Source organism: Eptesicus fuscus, chromosome 2 (assembly GCF_027574615.1).
Source record: "Eptesicus fuscus isolate TK198812 chromosome 2, DD_ASM_mEF_20220401, whole genome shotgun sequence".
NCBI classification, from domain to species: domain Eukaryota; kingdom Metazoa; phylum Chordata; class Mammalia; order Chiroptera; family Vespertilionidae; genus Eptesicus; species Eptesicus fuscus.
The window spans coordinates 483,698-489,697 of record NC_072474.1 but is presented as its reverse complement, the minus strand read 5'-3'; positions in this window follow the sequence as shown (position 1 = coordinate 489,697).

The following is a 6,000-nucleotide window of genomic DNA, read 5'->3' as shown; positions in this document are numbered from 1 at the left end:
AACAATTCTGGACAAGAAGTCATGTATCATAAGTCCTCCATTATTACTTTACTAATGATGTCTCTGAGGGTATAGTAGGAAAAATACAATTGAAAAACTGGTTCTGGCTATATTGCAAAATAACTGCAAGGAGTGGCATTTGCTTCCTGGAGCTGGAAGAGGTGACTGTCTTTTAAATAATGGTATTGTCTCAAACAAAACAAAGAGACCAAAGAGAGAAACAAAACAAGAAATATTTTCAAAATGAAGAGCTTTTTCATTTGTGAAAACCTTGGGACTAGGTGGACCTGTCAGGTACTACTGTTTCTGGGTCCCCTTGGTTACTCTAATCTTAAGGTCCTTAAGACATTGCTTTTTTGCTCACTGTTACAGTCCCTTACTGATTCATAATCAGGCTGTGTTATATAAGTTGTGTCCAACCCATTGAATCACAACATTACTTTCTTGCCATGAAGTATTAAAAGCTGAGGTGCCACTGGGGATGTGAGGTGAGATGGACATTTGCCATACAGAAACCCAAGGTAAGGTGTGCCATGGAGGTGGTGCACATCAGGCCCCTTTGTCCTTATTCACAAAACATTCAAGTTTTTATGGAGACCTAGAAGAATTACCAGGTAACAACACCAATGTTGATATAATGTTGGCAAAATTCAACACACTTTGAGGTAAGAAGATGACAAATGTCTATTGGTTTACAGCTTTAAGTTTATATTAATTCATTACAACATTATCAAATCTTGGAAATTTGTTAGGAATGGGAGATACACAAATAACTCATTTTCTAGGCATCAAGTGACAGGTTTGGAATGGCTTGGAAAAAAAAGTAGTGTTGAAGGATATAGATTAGTTGAGGGGAAAAGAGAGGTTGGGAAGGATGTCTGGTAGAGGGAATCACCCAACACCAGCTGGGCAGGATATTATTTCTTAGAACACCCCAGTCTAGTGACTTCTGTCTCCTTCTTTCAGTATTTACCATCTGTGCCATGCTTCTTGGCTTGTGACATCTTTTCAATGCACAGTTATCATTTTTTATAGTTACCCTTTTCTTTTAATTTAAGTTTCTTCCTCTTAAATAATGATTGCTTAGATAGCAGGGTTCTTCTTTTTTTCTCTCTCCAAAATGCCCAAAAACGTATTTTGCACTGAGTAAAATATTAATAAATAATTATTGATTGGTTGACCAACAAAGTTTGTGACTTACGTACTACAAGTTTTCATTAAAAATTCTAAGATTTGCTCCAGCTGGTTTGGCTCAGTTGATAGAGCATCAGCCTGCAGACTGAAGGGTCCCGGGTTTGATTCCATTCAAGGGCACATGCCTGGGTTGCGGGCTCGATCCCCAGTAGACAGCCAATCAATGAGTCCCTCTCATCCTTGATGTTTCTACCTCTCCCTCTCCCTTTCTCTCTGAAATTAATAAAAAAAAAAAAATATATATATAATATTATATATAATATTATATATATATATCTCCATCCTATCTGATAAAAGAGTAATATGCAAATTAACCATCACTCCACTACACCCACAAGCCACACCCACCAGCCAATCAGGAGCAGGTATGCAAATTAACTCAACCAAGATGGCTGTGGCCATGGAGAGAGCAGGAGGCTTGGGTTTCCTCGGCAATGGAGGAAGCCAAGCTTTGCGCACACCCTGGCCGCCCCAGACCTCCATTCAAGGCTACAAAGTTTCAATTATAGAAGACAAATAAATCCCAACATAAATGGCAGCAGCCACGGAGCTGGAGAGAGCAAGAGGCTAGAGTTGCCCCCGGCGATGGAGGAAGCCAAGCTTCTGCAGCCCTGGCCAGCCTTGGCCTCCACTCGAGGCTACAAAGTTTCAATTATAGAAAATAAAAAAATCCCAACAAAAATGGCTGCAGTCACAGAGAAAGCAGGAGGCTTGGCTCTGCTCAAGGCTACAAAGTTTCAATTGTAGAAGATAAATAAATACCAGATACCAGGGCCTCCTCTTGGGTCGCCAGGGGGCATGGCCAGCCTGCAAACCACCACAGGCCCCTTTCCCAGGCCGCCCCACACCCCAAGGGAACCCCCGCCCTGATCCAGGACACTCTTCAGGGCAAACCAGCTGGCCCCCACCTGTGCACCAGGCCTCTATGCTATCTAATAAAAGAGTAATATGCAAATTGGCCATCACTCCAACACACAAGATGGCTGCCCCCATGTGGTCAAAGATCCTGCCCCCATGTAGATACAAGATGGCTAGCAGGGGAGGGCAGTTGGGAGAGACCAGGCCTGCAAGGGAGGGCAGTTGTGAGCGATCAGGTCAGCAGGGGAGGGCAGTTGGGAGGGACCAGGCCTGCAAGGGAGGGCAGTAGGGGGTGACCAGGCCGGCAGAGAAGGGAAGTTGGGGGCAACCAGGCCTGAAGGGAAGGGCAGTTGGGGGGCACCCAGGCCTGCAGGGGAGGGCAGTTAGGGGTGACCAGGCCTGCAGGCGGGGGCAGTTAGGGGCAATCAGGCTGGCAGGGAAACAGTCAGGCATCAATCAGGCTGGCAGGGGAGTGGTTAGGGGGTGATCAGGCTGGCAGACAGAAGTGGTTATAAGTGGCAATCAGGAAGGCAGGCAGGTGAGCATTTGGGAGCCAGCAGTTCTGGATTGTGAGAGGGATGTCCGACTGCCTGTTTAGGCCCAGTCCTACTGGGATCGGGCCTAAACGGGCAGTCGGACATCCCTCGAGGGGTCCCAGATTGGAGAGGGTGCAGGCTGGGCAAAAACTTACTCAAACTTGCTTTCTCTGAGCTCTAGCATCAGGAGGAGTTGGGGGACCCAGACACATATGGGGAAGAACTGGATTGTCTGGCATCAGGGCAGGAATTGGGGTGGCTTCCTACCAGACAGAGGTGCTCGCAGGGGTCACTGTTGCTGTGCCGAGACCTCCCCTGTCCCAGGGTCGACTGGCAAACATACCTGAGTCCCCATCAGCCTGGAGCACACTGTTTTCTCTGCCCTGGTGATTCCCTGAGACCCCGCCCCATCCAATTTGTAGCCCCCTATCACCACCACCACCACCAAGCTGTTTGCAGCAGCTTTTCCATATGAATGGCCTGTCCTGGCTCAGGCTTCAGACTTTGCTAAAATCTCTCAAACAAGCTGCAGCTGGTGTCAGCATGCCCCAAACCTATCAATAAAAGGCCCAAGACCTGGCACCAGCAACCAGCCTGCCTTGTTTCACAGCTGGGCCTCACCTGGGAACTTCCAAACCCTAATGAACAACAGTAGGCTTGGTAGCAATTACTCCATTATAACAAATACAAAGACACATATTAGAATAGGAATAAGATCTTATTACAATTCCTGAGGTTGTATGATAAAAACAGTGGAGTTGAACTCTAAAGACTTGGATTTGAATCAAAGGTCTACCACCTCTTGTGGACTTTGGCAAATTACTATTCATCTTTGAGTCTTTTTCCTCATCAATAACATGAGGTTAAGAATTCCAACTTCACTAGATCTGTGGTCAGCAAACTGCGGCTCACGAGCCACATGTGGCTCTTTGGCCCCTTGAGTGTGGTTCTTCCACAAAATACCATGGTCTGGGTGAGTCTATTTTGAAGAAGTGGCGTTAGAAGAAGTTTAAAAATATTTGGCTCTCAAAAGAAATTTCAATCGTTGTACTATTGATATTTGCTCTGTTGACTAATGAGTTTGCCGACCACTGCACTAGATCATGAGTAAATTAAATGTACATGCACTTATTATGGCATAGAGAGTTAATAATACATTTGCTCACTTTTGGCCCATTCATTCATTCATCCATTCATTCAAATACATCCATAAGGCAACAGGATAAATAAAGATACTGTGAAACACAAAGAAGTATTTCTTTTGCAAACTTTTGTTAAACAATACTTTTTCTTCCAGTGGCTAACTCCTTAGGACCCACGTATTGTCACTTTGGGGGAGGTGATCATTTGCTAGTTTTTGCTTGGGGCATAAACACACTGTTAGGCCAAACATGTCTTGAAATTTATGAAGAACACAGACACACAGTTTTGTACATTTGCCTAATTGTGAGGGCATGTACTCTAATTCTAGTTCCAGCTTTAATTTATCACATACTATAGTCCCTGTGTTCTAGAAGAAAGATAGTAGAGAATAGCTTAGAGAAAGGGCTACAGTCAGGAATCTCAGGTTCCAATTTTGGTTATTACTCTACCAGACTTCTAATGAGGCATATAACCGCAGTCTCTCTAAGCTTTATTATTATTTACTACATAGAACTTATGTAATAAGATCTGCCTCTCAAAAATGGTGTAACACTTAATTGTTATTTATAACAAAATTTGAAGTACACAGACATGTTTTTAAATAAACTCAATTAGCTTATGAGTATCTCTACACTTTGTGCTAAAATTAAATTGAATTTATATTAAAATTACATTTTCTTAAAAATAAAATTACATTTTCTTATCTTATGCTTGGTAAAACAACAAAAACATTTTAAAAACAAAGCAAAAATGCTGCATTAAAACAAACTTAATTAAAAAAACGACAAAAAGTAATTAGTTTTTGAAACAGTGTTTTGAAACACTTAGTTTTTGAAACAGTGTTTTAATTACATTATACAAGAATTTTTGGTGCCATACCATGTACGGTGACCAACCATCCCAATTTGCCTCTGATTTCCCAGTTTTATCACTGAAAATTCCACATCCCGGAAACCTGTGTTCTGTGTCAACTGGAATGGTTGGTCACTCTGTGCCCTGCCAATACTAAAGGCTTTTCCATAGCTTACAACTCTATTATCTGCCCTTAGAAAAATTCCAGTGCTATTTTAATTTATATTTATCTGAAAAGCACTTTCATATTCTTCCTGTTGGAATTTTGTTCATAATCATTTGGTGAGCATATACATGTTTATGGAGTTTTCCTTCATGAGTAGATATTTAATAAACATGTACTAATATATTTTTTTACCCTATTAGGACATGGGGACAATGGGAGTACCTAATTACCAACAGTGATTCTTTTGGCACCAAGGAAATATTAACTAGCCTATTCTGGTTTTTTTTTTGGTTTTTTTTTTAATTTCTTTATTGATTAAGGTGTCACATATTTGTTCTCATCCCCCCATTCCCATCCCACACCCCTATTCTGTTTTTAAGGACCTTGTCCTGTTGTTGTTTACAGACTACTCTCCTTCTACCCCGTAATCACCATACCTGAGAAAGCGATAACACAGGCAATGCCTTTACAATCAAGTCATTTAGAAAAACATTGTATGTGGGTCAGTCGTAGGCCAATAGAGAGAAGTTGGAGCGAGAGAAGCTGTTATACTGGTTTCCTTAAAGAGCACTATAACCTAACCTGATTCTAAGATAATTTACAAAATATCAATGGAATGAGTGTTGCTGAAAAAATTTGGTTATGAAGGTTTATCCACAAATAGGAGAACCCAAAATTCAGAAGCATTATATTTCCCATGACATCAACCAAAAAAAGAAGTCATGAAATAATGGAAAAGGTTTCTGAGAAAAAAGCAGACTCATTTTTCTCCTAGAAAATGGGGATGACACAGGCTATGTACATACATACATGATTAAAAATAAAATCCATTGAAAGGTTATAAATCTAATTGGCTATAGTTTTCCCCACAAGATGCAAGATGATATATGGTACTTTTTTAAAGTTCTGGTTTTTTGAGCACTTAACTATGTGCCAAATGCTTTAAATGCATTATTGCACTTGATTCTCATAAAGAACCTGTCAGAAGAGGGATTACAATCCTCCAAAGGGAAGCTCAGAGAGCTTCAGTGAGTAGCTCCAGGTTTCAGACAGCAACTGGAGGAGCACGAGCTCTTCACCTTTTCAGCCTATGCTGCTTCTCAACATTGTCGACTTAAATTCCGCTAAAGCTCTATTTCCAACCCTAACTTCTCCTAACCTTCAGTCTTGTACATTAGTGTATAGAACTGCCTATTCAACACCTCTACCTTAATGTCTAAAAATCATCTCAAGTTTAATATGTTTCAGTAA